Raw genomic sequence first — 14,940 nt, 5'->3', positions numbered from 1 at the left:
TTTTAGAAATTATAGTTAATTTAATCAAACTGTTTAGATAACTGATGATTCACATCTGATCAGATGGGACCTGATGGCCTAGAGATTGGGACAAAAGATTGGGACAGATATTGCAATTATTGAGACAACTGTGAATCATTAATGAAATTTCACTGATTTGTTAAGGGCAGATCATGTTTAATTAACTTTTGAAGAAGAAAGAAGGGTGATTCACATCATGAAATTAAAAAAAACGAAAGAATCAAAGGCGGTCCAACTGTTTTTCTCTGGGCTCCATCTCCACCTTTCATCCCTCCTTCCTGCTTTCCCATCCCTTCATTTTAGCAAAGATACCAATCTTCTCCCAGTTACAGTAGGTTCTGAAGAAGGCTCATTTGAACAGAAACATTAATTCTGCTTTCTATCCACAGATGCTGCCAGACTTGCTGAGTTTTTTCTAGCAATTTCTATTTTTGTTTTTGCTTAGCACTATATAGGCAGTATATATGTTGTAAATGGACTAAGAAAGGTGTTTGATAAGATGACATATAACAGGCTTTTCAGAAGAAATCAAGCAAGGATGCACTAATAAACCTAGCAACTACAGGCCGGTCAGTTTAACCTTGGTGTTGGAAAGGCTTTTAGAAATTATAGTTAATTTAATCAAACTGTTTAGATAACTGATGATCCACATCTGATCAGATGGGACCTGATGACCTAGAGATTGGGACAAATGATTGGACAGATCTTGCAGTTATTGAGACAACTGTGAATCATTAATGAAATTTCTCCGATTTGTTAAGGGCAGATCATGTTTAACTAACTTTTGAAGAAGAAAGAAGGGTGATTCACATCATGAAATTAAAAAAAACCGAAAGAATCAAATCCATAGAATGAAAGGGACAATGTCGGCCTGGATTTAAAGTTGGTTCTGTGACAGTAACAGAGGTAGTGGTGTGGAGTTGTTTGTCAGACAGGAGAAAGATACAAAATTCTGCTCTGTGGACACCCAGACCAGGGCTTTTATTGATCTATTTTAATGGCATATACTTTGGTCTAAGAATTTTAAAATTTGAGATGACACAAAACCTGCAATGATTGAAAACTATAAGAACTATTGTAGCAAAATATTGCTGGAAAGGGAGTTATGTTGCTGAAGCCTTTTGGCTTGCACTGAAGCAAACAGGTCCAAGAATTTCAAATTTCAAACAGTTTGCACAAGTTACACTGGCTGAGAAATGCTGGCTTAGTTGGCAAATTAAAATGAATCGACTGAAGCATTGTTATGGAAGCAGCAACCAGAGACAATTGGGGTGCAGTTCAAAAAAGGTGCAAACTCTAAATCTATTCCCCTTGTTTGCAGAGATTAAATGTCCTTCAATATGAATGCATGTCACTTCTATCAAGTGTAAATGAGCCGTGTTATGTACTTGACTGATTACCTTACATGTTATGATAATCTAGCTATTAGCATACTCAGAATTGTTCAGCAAGTGCTGACCGATTGTGAAGTAACATCTAACAGTAGGTATTTTGTTTAGGTATGGTTTTAATGTATACCCAGGTGTACCAGTGTCACTGACATTCATACACAGCATTGCTCAATTGTATGCAGGCAGAAACTTTAACATTTACATTGGTATCCTCAAGAAATGCTTCTCTGAAGGAATAATCTCTAAGTTCCCACCACATTTGTATTTCTGATATGTAGATTATGAAGTTGCTATCTTTCAATCTGCAGTTATATCTTTTATGTGCTCTATCCCATTCTTAAATTCACATTTGAAGTGGAGCAGGCTAACATGTTCCCTTTGCTTGACAGGTTAGTTGTTTAAATTCAATAGAGGGTTCCCCAATATTGTCTAACATAAGATTACCTTCAGTGCTCATATACTAATGCACAAAATAATCAAATGCTGCCACTTTCAAACATAAAAAATACTCAGTTGACTTTAAATCACCTTTTAAGGTAAAGTATCACAAAACCCTAAATACTAGGAATAAGCAAGCCATCTTATGTTGCTGCTATGTTGTGGCTACATGAGTGTTTTTTTTTCCCCAATAACCAGATGCTATTGTCAGTACAAAATGATGTTCTGCCTATCATACAATTGAGCAACATCATGTTTGCTGAAACAAAATGTTCCTTCAGTTATATCTAATAGGCAGAGTAAAGCTCTTACTTTCAAAACACCAAAAAATACATGCATTGTTAAATGTGGTTTCATTAGCATTTGCTGAATGATCCTAAGTGTGCTTATAGCTACACTAACAATCGAGAAATCACAAAAAAAATTGCAAATGATAGCAATAGCAACTTATGTGTATTTAACATTTTTATCATAGAAAAACATCAAATAACACAAGTATTTTCAGGTAATGATGAACATTGGGAAAAGATGAATGTATTAGAAAACATCACTTCACCTCAAAGATGTTGTGACCAATAGTCCACGTGAGCGAACCTTTTGAAAAATAAGTTCGAAAGGTCTTCCTCAAACACACCCCCATTCCAAGCTAAACAATGCTCTAACTCAAGCCCCTTTGACCTTCTATGCTTTCCACGCCAGGCCACAAACCTCCATGGCCCCTCAAATTCCCATGTCAGACTATGGCATTTTTATTCCCCTTCATTCACTGTGCACCTTTTAGTAGCAGTGAAGCCTAGTGGTAGCAGGGTGATTACTAAAAAAAAACTTTAACAAAATAGTCATTCACCATTACTTTCTACTATGTTCTCCGAAGTAAATCTCCTTTTCCTGCAAGGCATTATAGGTGTGAACCGTCCACAACCTTGAATGAATGAATAGCTCAAAATGTACACCTAAACGATTGTGAAATTGATTAGAGAAATCAGACAGCCAGCACTTTCAGTCAAGCAGGACCTCAGGTATTTCAACAGCATAATGGATTTCTGGGCTCTCTGCCAAAGATACATAATAAGCTTTGATTATGAGACCAGACGTCATTAGGAGCAGCATATGGAGTGAGTATGTGTGTGAGATATGAAGGCCTCTTTGTTGTAGGACTAAGTTTCACAGCAGGTGTTTTAAACAGTCCACCTATGCACCCCAGCTGTACTCAAGTTTTTTTTGGGGATTAGGCTGATCTGACTGCGTCCCACACCTCAGCCTCTGGCTGCAATGGAAATCCTGTCTAACCAGTCATGTACATGATGGCTGGCACAGGAGTCACTTCTCTTGCTTTTCAAATTTATAGCCATCTTTTCAAGCACTTCTTTTTTAACAACTCTTTCTCATTTCAGTCCGCAGTTCATAAAACCATGAAAATAATAATACACAGACTGAAATCAATTATTACTCAATTGAAAAGGTCAATATTTCACTCATCCAATGTTTGCGTCAACCCATTTTCTGTGCATTTTAAAGTGAATTGAAAAAGAAACAGTTTCCACTATCAGGAGGGGGTCAGTAATCAAAGCAAACTGATTACAGAAACTGACAGTAGGACTAAAGCGGAAATGAGAAAAATAAATTATGCAGTGTATCCTGATACTGTCTGCCAGAATACACCGTCTGACAACATGGGGGAAGCAGAATGAGCAATAGCTTCCAAAATTGAATTTGATAAATATTAGAAATGGAAAACAAATAGCAGTCCTATATGTAAAGAACAGAGAAATGCGATTACAAGAGCATGATAGTTTAAATTGACTTCCATGTTCTATCTTTGATTAGATAAAGTAAGCATGATTTCTCTCTAGAAAACATTTGCTTGCAGTCAATAACTTCAAAAGTAAAATCATTGGAAGCCGATCCGAAGAAATATGAAATAAGAGAATATTGGAAATTTCCTCAGATTGATCAGTGTTTTCTTTGGGCTTTAGGAACCTGGAGAAATCTTGCGATGACATCACAAAACTGCATCTCACTGAGTATAAATGGGACAGATTAGATGAAGTTTGAACACACCTAGTGGAGCATTCTGGAAGAAGTCCACACAGATCGGACTATGTTAATCTAGTCAAAGATTCACAGGAACACATGGTGATGAACATATGAAGAAGATAGTTTAATCCTTAATAATGTAACTACTATTCAGAACATGGTATATCTATCACTACCAATTACAGCAGTATTTAATATTACTTTATAATAAACAGTATAACTTTGAATCCTACATCTGACACAGTCCTTGACTTTGCCTTCTCTTCAATCAGTCTATAAACAACCTAAATTCAATGTGTGGCACCAAACCACACGAGAAAGAATCCATTCATCAATTATTTTGACTTTGGCAGTGGATTGACAGAAATCCCTTGAATGCACAGATAGAGTTTCCAAGGAAAATCCCCATGGGAAGGTTAGAAATGTACAACATCGATACCATCTGAAAAAGATTTAGGGCTGGGTCCAGTCAGGCTGCTGGTGAAGGGTTACATTCAAAGTATTAACCTGCTCAGCACTTTTAGATGTTGACTGCATATTTCCAGCCTTTTTTAATGTTTTCTATGATAACAATGGAATTCCTGTATAAAGTGGAAGGTATAAATGTTGATCATGAGACAAGTTAGGTCAAATATATGAACTTAAAAAGAAATTAATGTCCAAATTGTCATAAAAATTTGCATCTTGATTCCTGTTCCATTAATATCGATGCTCCAGATGTGTGTAAGTGAAACCTTTAAGTATATCATTAAATGAGCTACCATGATAAGGGTAGTTTGCTTTTGCCCTGTTACAAGTTTATGCACACTAGAAACAAAAATGCCAGGAGGATTATCAGCCAGTGAAGTATCCAGATCACTTTTGTAACTTTCTCTTCTAACAATATATGTCTAATCTGTAAAAGAATAATCCTGGAACTCAAATTCTTGTAGAAATCAGCTGCAACTAATTGCCTTGCTACGTGATGTATTTGTAATAACAATCATCAGCTCTTGTGCAGTAGGTAAAGCTCCAAACTCTTGGATGAATGTAATTCCTATAAGTAAATGATGTTAGCAAGCCAGCAGTGCTTCATTTACCATAATTTACCTTTAGTGCAAACTGTTGATGGCGCATCTTTTGAACAAGAAAAAAATAACCACCTATCTGAAAAATGAATCAAGTGAAATACTCGAAAGTAAGCATTTACAGTAGCGCCTCGACATATGAACAACCCCATTCACGAACATACCGGTTTACGAACAGGATTGTACGTAAAACTTTGCTTCAACATACGCATGAAATTCAAGATACGAATGAAGGGACAAACGCGAAAAGCCCGTGTGCGACCACGTGGTTTCATTGTTCTGCTTTGCTACGTGCTTGTTGAATGCAAAAGCTTTTGGGCCCCACCTGATCTCATTCAGTTCGTCTTTGGCGCGTACGCTGTGTACAGCCGTCCAAGCATTCTTACGCTATCCGAACAATGGGAAAAGTTGATTCAGTTCGCGAACTTTTCGGTTTGTGAACTGGGTCCTGGAACGGATTAAGTTCGTAAGTCGAGGCGCTACTGTATATTGAAAATTGTTGAACTCAAAGGTGTTTGTCCAAGGAGGAAAGGTTTACATCAGTTATGTTCTGGTTTCATACCTTGAATGAAAAATAAACTAGTTATAGCTTGTCTGTGCATATTAAATTCAGTGATTAATTTCAAGTACCCAGTGTGAACCAATAAACTACTCTGATCAAATGCCAATACCACGTTTTCTTAAGGAACAGAAGCAGACTGCCATCAAGATAGTTTATAACAAGGATTTGAACACAATTTTCCTGTAAAAACTAGAAAATCATACCTGTGGTTGATAATAATCAGGCATTATTTTTCCTTGATACAGTGAACAGAATTTTACATCTGTTTGCAGTCGAAGAATTTATGGGCGGCACGGTGGCACAGTGGTTAGCACTGCTGCCTCACAGCGCCAGAGACCTGGGTTCAATTCCCGCCTCAGGCGATTGACTGTGTGGAGTTTGCACGTTCTCCCCGTGTCTGCGTGGGTTTCCTCCGGGTGCTCCGGTTTCCTCCCACAGTCCAAAGATGTGCGGGTCAGGTGAATTGGCCATGCTAAATTGCCCGTAGTGTTAGGTAAGAGGTAAATGTAGGGGTATGTGTGGGTTGCGCTTCGGCGGGTCGGTGTGGACTTGTTGGGCCGAAGGGCCTGTTTCCACACTGTAAGTAATCTAAAAAAAAAATTCCAATTGACAATTGGAATCAAACGCGGGTCCCTGGTGCTGTGAGACAGCAGTGCTAACCATTATGCCACCGTGCTGCCCTGTTTAATGTGAATAAATGTAAGCTTGTCCATTTTTCCAGAAAACAAAAAAAGCAAATTGTTATTTATGTGGGAAATCACAGAAAGTGGGTATACAGGTGCAGCATTTAATAAAAAAGGCAGGTGGACTCATGGCATTTGTTGCGAAAGGACTGGATTATAAAATTAAAGAAGTATTCTTACAGTTATATAAAGTTTTGGTGAAACCACACCAAAATCCAGTTTTGATTTCCTTACTTGAGGAAGGATGTGGTGGCCCTGAAAGCAGTTCAGAGGAGGTTCACCAGGTTGATTTCGGGGATGAAACAGTTGCCGTATGAGGAGTGGCTAAATACCTTGGGCTTGTACTCCCTGGAATCTAGAAGAATGAGGAGGTGGTTCTGATGAAGGTGTCGAATTTGTTAAAGGGGATTGATAAGGTGGATGTTGTGGGACACCCTCGTACAAGCGGTCATAGATATAGAGTGGGAGGAGGTAGGATCAAAACTGAGATGAGGAGAAATAACTTCTCTCAGAATCTGTGGAACTCACTGCCCCAGAGTGTAGTAGAGGCAGAATCAATCAACAAATTCAAGAAAAAGATAATTATCTGATGTAAAGCAGGGTAAAGGGCCATGGGGAACAGACAGGAAATTGGAGTTGAGATCAGGATCGGATCAGCCACACTCTTGTTAAATGGCAAAGTGGGCTCAGAGGGCTGAATTGCCTATTCTGATATTCCTATATGGGTGCCCTGCACCTGTCAATAGACGAATTTCTGTTTAAAGAGACTCCAACAGGGATTGGAGTTTTTTTCACCGTGCTGGATGATTCAGAAAGTAAAACAGTAGAAATGACATTGGTTATGTTGATTCCTTGTTCTTTTGACTCTCTCCTGGAGGTCATGCTGCAGCTGGTGAGGGCTTGAAGAGAAGTGTTATTTCCTATGGACAGAGGAAGCTTCCAGCTACACAAGCTAAGCAGATAAGGCTAGAAGTGGCAGGAGCACTCAACAGCTGGCACAAAGTGCCTCACAACTGGATTCAATGCTGCAAGAGGGATCTCATAGGCCAGGAAAATTCCTCCCTTTGTTTTCCATTTTATACTCCAGCACAGCACTCCACCAGACAACACAGCTGGCCAGCTCTATTCATTCCTCCTTCTAGAGGAACAGATTCATAGGTTGATCTGAAGTATATGAACTATCCCAGGTATGTGAGTGAACCCTTTTGGAAAGGTGGGACAATTCATTAACTTTTTTGCATCATTTACCAACCAGATTTTCCAGTGATTAGAAAATTTTGAAACAAAACAAAGGCAGATGATGAGGGTTTCTTGAAGTAAGTGCCTTTTACAGCACTTATCGTGGGCCAACAGAGGAGGAGTGCAAGTCATTCTGCTATAATGCAACATTGCAGTATAGACAATTGCACTGTGAAAAACTGTCATAGAAAATCGCTCTGCAGAAGGTTGCTATAGAAAATTGCTTTACCTGTTCAGTAGAAAGTTTGTGTTTTCAAAACAGAGCTTACAACTCGTCAATCACATTATAGCCAATTCATGTTGACAAAATGTGTTATACCAAAATGATCTCTATGAACCATTAGCTTTTGGAGAAATCTTTGTCCCTCCCCTCTGCTGCTTGCAACCCTACCTTCCACTCATGCTATGTTTGGCAATCTACTGCTTCAGTTCTGATCAATAGCTCTGTCCTCTCTGACTGCTGCCATCTTTCCTCCACAGCCAACAAGCACCTATGTCTCATTCTGCTGGTCCACATTGCTGTAGACTGTCCACAAGCCACTTTCCCTCTGGTTTTCCCAACTGGCTGCCAGTCAGACCACCAATTAAGCTAGCTGCTAGGTAGAAAAATAGATGAAAAAAATGTCAGCAAAGTTCTGCTGTTAAATTTCTCCATGGTCCTGAACATTCTAGGTTACCCTGCCTTATGAAGGTCGCCCATCCCCTTCTGCCAACCCACCAACATTGGAGTTGTAGAATTCATTAATTTTGTTATCAATAATAACTGCATAATGTGATGAAGGTTCATGATATATTTGGGTTATTTGGAAACTTGTGTTCTAAAGTAGAGTCAACTATGTATAACTTCAAGTTTGATTTGTATTTTGTTACAGAGTGTAAGTAGAGAGGGGAGATATAGGGTGAAATTGCCCCTCCTTGATGTGCCCCCTGCAGTGTTGAGGAAGGTTGGAAAAATGGCAAGTCAGTCCAAGAGTTGCAGTAGCCAAGTATCTGCTCTGACTTACATGTCACAGGTTTTCAGCATTTAGTTTCTGAAAGAGAAGAACGTTGCAAATGGCCAATACAAATTGGACTGTTCATGACTTTCAAATATATGGAAATAAGGTAGTCGCCACTCGCAACACTTAGTGGATTCAGAGGGACAATGCCCAGTCAGGAGGTGCTGCCACAGTCAGTCATAGGACAAATTCAATTCCAGTTCAAATAGTTGGCCATAGACAGTCAGGCATTTGGTCTCTCCAGAGTACAGGGATCCAAGTCCTTGCAGGCTCAGGTTGGACCTTCGTCAGTTCTGAAGGTCAGGCGCAATTAGTCCTTGGATTAGTTATCTCAGTCGGTGTGCTGTGGACACATCAATTTGGACAAGGAGGAAGTTTGAATCAATTCTTCTCTGAATGAGGCAAAGGGAGGCATTTAGTATTATGGAAGAGCTGTCAATGGTAATTTATGAGAGGTGATGAGGTGTACCAATGTAGTGGGTAGAAAGAGCAGTATTGGAGCACAAAGTGAATGTGAGCTGTTGAGTGGATGTCATGTACTCAGTTTGGAGAGTAGTAGTCTGTGAGCAGTGATGAGGTATGTATCCAGTGTTAGAGTTCAACTGTGGGGTGACCCTGGGAATGTGAGGTAGAAGAATGCTGGCCATTCTTTTTTAACTCAGGATCTGGGTTGCTATCGATGTCCGGGTGTGAGGGAGGGGGGGGTAGTGTCTGGTGGCATAGTCTCCTGTGGGCAGTCAGCAGGAATATGGCTATATACTCTTTGCCCCTCTGTCAAGCAGGACCTCCAGATCCCTGTCAGTGTAGTGAAGTGCATTGAGTACCTCATTCTGGTCATGTCCTTAGCAATAATGGTCAAGCACCACAGTGAGAGAGGCATTTTCTAGCATGTAGAATCAGAAGTGGTATGCAGTTGTACTTCAAATTTAGTACCACTGATGTGAATGTTGCATGATCCCAGCAGTGGTGTGCATTTCCACCTCACTTTCTTCACAATTCCATAAGAAGGGCACCAGAAAGACTGGTTGCATACATAATGATGGAAAGAGTGAAAGACTGCATGAGATACATTGCTCTAAGTCATAGCAAACTGGCCACCATGAATCTCACTCAGTAAAATGCTTTAACTGAAAATGGGACAAGATTTCCCATTGTTTTATTTTCATTTTCGAGCTCTGTGAGTGTTTCAACAGTGTCTCAATATTTGTTTACGAAAACTTAAAAAGACTTGAGGTGAATAGTTTAGTGTATTAGAAATAAGGGTAGAAGAAACAAAATCGGCTGTTGCCTAGTATCAAGGTATCCTGTGACTTAGCAAGATAGAAACAAGTTATTTTAGAAATACTCTAGGAGAAAGTGAGGACTGCAGATGCTGGAGATCAGAGCTGAAAATGTGTTGCTGGAAAAGCGCAGCAGGTCAGGCAGCATCCAAGGAGCGGGAGAATCGATGTTTCGGACATGAGCACTTCTTCAGGAATGAGGAAGGTGTGCCAAGCAGGGTAAGGTAAAAGGTAGGGAGGGGCGTTGGAAATGTGATAGGTGGAAGGAGGTAAAGGTGAGGGTGATAGACCGGAGTGGGGGTGGGGGCGGAGAGGTCAGGAAGAAGATTGCAGGTTAGGAAGGTAGTGCTGAGTTCAAGGGTTGGGACTGAGACAAGGTGGGGAGAGGGGAAATGAGGAAACTGGAGAAATCTGAGTTCATCCCATGTCGTTGGAGGGTTCCTAGGTGGAAGATGAGGCGCTCTTTCTCCAGGGAACAGGAGAATTGATGTTTCGGGCATAAGCCCTTCTTCAGGAAGTGATCATTATGGTACCCAAGTTTCAAAAATAAAACTTTCACAGAATTGGCAAATATACTGTTTCACATAGTTCCTTCAATGTGATGTTTGTCTTTATCTTTTTGGTTGCAGTGGTTTGGACAGAAGCAGTTTCAGACCAATTGCATCCCATCACAAATTATTTCTCTTATTCCCTGGCATTTTCAGCCTGCAATACTTTTATTTATTGTTGGACGGTGACTCAAAGAAAACTTTGATGGACTTAGTAATTTGGTGTCATTTTTAGTAACGTTTTGAAAAATAACATTATTAACATTCAATATATTAGTTCAGTATAGAGACCTTGCCATAGTAAGTGTTGCATAAATGCAGACCTAAACCAGCAAAAATCTAAAAATACAAATAATTTTCAGAATGCGTGACCTTCAGTAAAACTACTTCTCATAACTACTATAACTGACATTGTTTTTTAGGAGATCACTGCAGAAAAATACAATTAAAATATATAGTTTGTTATATAATGATAATATCAATTCCTCATGTCTCATTAAAACCTTGTTTGCCTTATATTTGAAAGGTATCAAAAAACTTCTTGGAGTTGTAAAAGGTGCTGGAATGTAGACTTTCAGGACATTTGCTTTGTCATAGAGTCATAGAGTCCTACTGCATGGAGACAGGTCCTTCAGCCCAAACTGGTCCATGCCAAACAAAATGTTCATCCACTCTAACTCCATTTTCCTGCAGTTGGCCCCTAGCCTTCTAAACCTTTCCTCTTCAATATTTGACTAAATGCCTTTTAAATGTTGTTAATGTACCTGCCTCAATCACTTCCCCTGGCACCTCATTCCATATTTTGTGGATGAACTTTGGATCATTCAGGAGACGGTGGGGGTTATTGAGAGAAGTTACAGGGAGGTAGTTACTCCACAGCCATGTGAAGAAGGTAGGTGGGTTACTGTCAGAGGTAGGAAAAGGAACTGGCAGGCTGTGCAGGGATCTCCTATGGTGGTTCCCCTCAACAACTGTTTGGGACACTGTTGGGGGAATGACTTACCAGGGTAAGCAATGGGGCACAGGTCTCTGATGCAAAGTCTGTCCCTGTTGCTCAGAGGGGAAGGGGAAAGAGGAGCAGAGCTTTAGTCACTGGGGACTCCATAGTTAGGGGGTCAGATAGAAGGTTTTGTGGGAAGGAGAGAAATACATGATTGGTGTTTTGCCTCCCAGGTGCCAGGATTCGTAATGTGTTTTTGGGATCCTTGAGGGGCAGGGAGAGCAGCCCCAAGTCGTGGTCTACATAGGCACCAACAATATAGGTAGGAAGAAAGGTGGGGATCTAAGGCAGAAATTCAGTCAGTTAGGATGGAAGCTTAGAACTAGAACAAACAGAGCTGTTATCTCCGGTTTGTTGGCCGTGCCATGTGCTAGTGAAGCGAGGAACAGGGAGAGAGAGGAGTTGAACATATGGCTGCAAGGTGATGCAGGAGGACGGTTTTGGATTCCTGGATAATTGGAGCTCTTTCTGGGGAAAGTGAGACCTCTACAAAGAGGATAGTGTTCACCTGAACCAGAGGAGTACCAATATCCCTGGGGGGATATTTGCTAATGCTCTTCGGTGGGGTGTGAGGGGGGTTAAACTAATGTAGCAGGGGGTTGGGAACCTGAATTGTAGTTCCAGTGTACAGAAGGTTGAGGGTACTGAGGTCAGGGATAGGTTTATAAGGTCGCAAGAGGGCACCAGCAATCAGGATGTTGGTTTGAAATGTGTGTACTTCAATACCAGGAGCATCTGGAATAGGGTGGGTGAACTTACAGTATGGATTGGTACCCTGGGATTTTGATGTTGTGGCCATTTCAGAGACATGGCTTGAGGAGGGACAGAAACAGTTGTTGCAGATTCCGAGACTTAGCTGTTTCTGTAAGAACAGAGAAGATGATAAAAGAATGGAGGGGGGTGGCATTGTTATTCAAGGGTTATTTACAGCGGCTGAGATAATGTTTGAGGACTCATCCACTGAGGTAGTTTGGGCAGAGGTTATAAACAGGAAAGGAGAGGTCACCCTGTTGGGAGTTTTCTATAGGGATATAGAGGAAAGGATTAGATTAGATTAGATTAGACTTACAGTGTGGAAACAGGCCCTTCGGCCCAACAAGTCCACACCGACCCGCCGAAGCGCAACCCACCCATACCCCTACATTTATCCCTTACCTAACACTACGGGCAATTTAGCTTGGCCAATTCACCTGACCCGCACATCTTTGGACTGTGGGAGGAAACCGGAGCACCCGGAGGAAACCCACGCAGACACGGGGAGAACGTGCAAACTCCACACAGTCAGTCGCCTGAGTCGGGAATTGAACCCGGGTCTACAGGCGCTGTGAGGCAGCAGTGCTAACCACTGTGCCACCGTGCCACCCATACAAAGGCAAAGATGATTCTCAATAGGAGTGAGAGAAACAGGGTATCTGTTGTGGGGGCCCTTAACTTCCCCAATATTGATTGGGAATACTATAGTTCAACTAGTTTAGATGGGTCAGTTTTTGTTCAATGTATGCAGGTTTTCCGACACAGTATGTAGACAGGCCAACAAGGGGCAATACCATATTGGATTTGGTGTGGGTAATGAACTCGGCCAGATATTAGATTTGGAGATAGGTGAGCACTTTGGAAATAGTGACCACAATTTGGTTATTAGATTAGATTACTTACAGTGTGGAAACAGGCCCTTCGGCCCAACAAGTTCACACCGACCCGCCGAAGCGCAACCCACCCATACCCCTAACCTAACACTATGGACAATTTTAGCATGGCCAATTCACCTGACCCGCACATCTTTGGACTGTGGGAGGAAACTCACGCAGACACAGGGAGAACGTGCAAACTCCACACAGTCAGTCGTCTGAGTCGGGAATTGAACCCGGGTCTCAGGCACTGTGAGGCAGCAGTGCTAACCACTGTGCCACCGTGCTATATTTACTTCAGTGATGGAAAGGCATAGGTATACACGGGTGATCTGGGGTAAAGACAATTACAGTGCAATTAGGATGAATAGGATGGGAAAGGAAACTGCAGCGGATGGGTACAGTTGAAATGTGGAGCTTATTCAATGAACAGTCCTTGATAAGTATAACCTATCAGGCAGGGAGTTAGTTGTCGAGAGAGGGAGCCATGGTTTACTAAAGAAGTTAAAGCTCTTGTCAAGTGAAATAAGAAAGCTTATGTGAGGATGAGGCGCAAAGGCTCAGTTAGGGGGCTTGGGAGTTATAAGTTAGCCAGAAAAGATCTAAAGAGATGGCTAAGAAGAGCCGGGGGGGGAACATGACAAGTTGTTGGCGGATAGGATCAAGGAAAATCCTAAGGCCTTTTATAGGTATATCAGGAGTAAAAGAATGACTATATTAAGATTAAGGCCAATCAAAGACAGTAGTGTGACGGGTTTAGAATCTGAGGATGTAGGGGAAGCATTTAATGAATACTTTTCATCAGTATTCACATTAGAAAAGGGCAATGTTAATGAGAATCTGGAGATACAGGCTACAAGATTAAATGGGATTGCAGTTGACAAAGAGGAGGTTTTAGCAATTTTGAAGATTTGAAAATAGATAAGATCCCTGTGCCAGATGTGATTTTTCCTGATTCTCTGGAAAACCAGGGAGGGGGTTGCAGAGCCTTCGGCTTTGATCTTTATGTCATCATTCTCGACAGGAGTGGTGCTAGAAGACTGAAGGATAGCAAATGCTATTCCCTTGTTTAAGAAAGGGAGTAAGGACAATTCTGCGAATTATAGGCCAGTGAGCCTTAGTGTTGGAAAAGGTTATAAGAGATAGGATTTATAATAATCTGGAAAGGAATAATTTGATTAGGGATAGTCAACACGGTTTTGTGAAGGTAGGTCGCGCCTAACTAACCTTTTTGAGTTCTTTGAGAAGGTGCCAAAACAGGTGGATAAAAGTAAAGCGGTTGATATGGTGTATATGGACTTCAGTAAGGCGTTTGATAAGGATCCACATGGTAGGCTATTGCACAAAGTATGGAGTTTAGGTGATTTAATGGTTTGGATCAGAAATTGGCTAGCACGAAGAAGACAGAGGGTAGTGGTTGATGGGAAATGTTCATCCTGGAGCTTAGTTACTAGTGTGCCGCAAGGATCTGTTTTGGGCCCACTGCTGTTTGTCATTTTTATAGATGATCTGGAGGTGGGCGTAGAAGGATGGGTTTGTAAATTTGCAGATGACACTAAGGTAGGCAGGGTTGTGGATAGTGCCGAAGGATGTTGCAGGTCACAGCGAGATGTAGATAAGATGCAGTGCTGGGCTGAGAAGTGGGAAATGGAGTTTAATGCGGAAAAGTGTGAGGTAATTCACTTCAGAAGAAGTAACAGGAATGCTGAGTACTGGGCTAATGGTAAAATTCTTGGCAGTGTAGATGAACAGAGAGATCTTGGTGTCCAGGTGCATGAATTGCTGCAAGTTGCCAGCCAGGTTCATAGGTTCAGTGTTCAGAAGGCATGTGGTGTGTTGCCTTTTATTGGTAGGGGGTTGAGTTTCGGAGCCACGAAGTCATGTTTCAGCTGTACAAGACACTGATAAGGCCGCACCTGGAGTATTGCATACAGATCTGGTCACCACATTATAGGAAGTATGTAGCAGCTTTGGAAAGGGTTCAGAGGAGATTTACTAGGATATTGCCTGATATGGAGGGAAAGTCTTACAAGGAAAGGCTGAGGGAA

Source organism: Hemiscyllium ocellatum, chromosome 1 (genome assembly GCF_020745735.1).
Source record: "Hemiscyllium ocellatum isolate sHemOce1 chromosome 1, sHemOce1.pat.X.cur, whole genome shotgun sequence".
Lineage (NCBI taxonomy): Eukaryota > Metazoa > Chordata > Chondrichthyes > Orectolobiformes > Hemiscylliidae > Hemiscyllium > Hemiscyllium ocellatum.
This window is presented reverse-complemented; position numbering follows the sequence as displayed.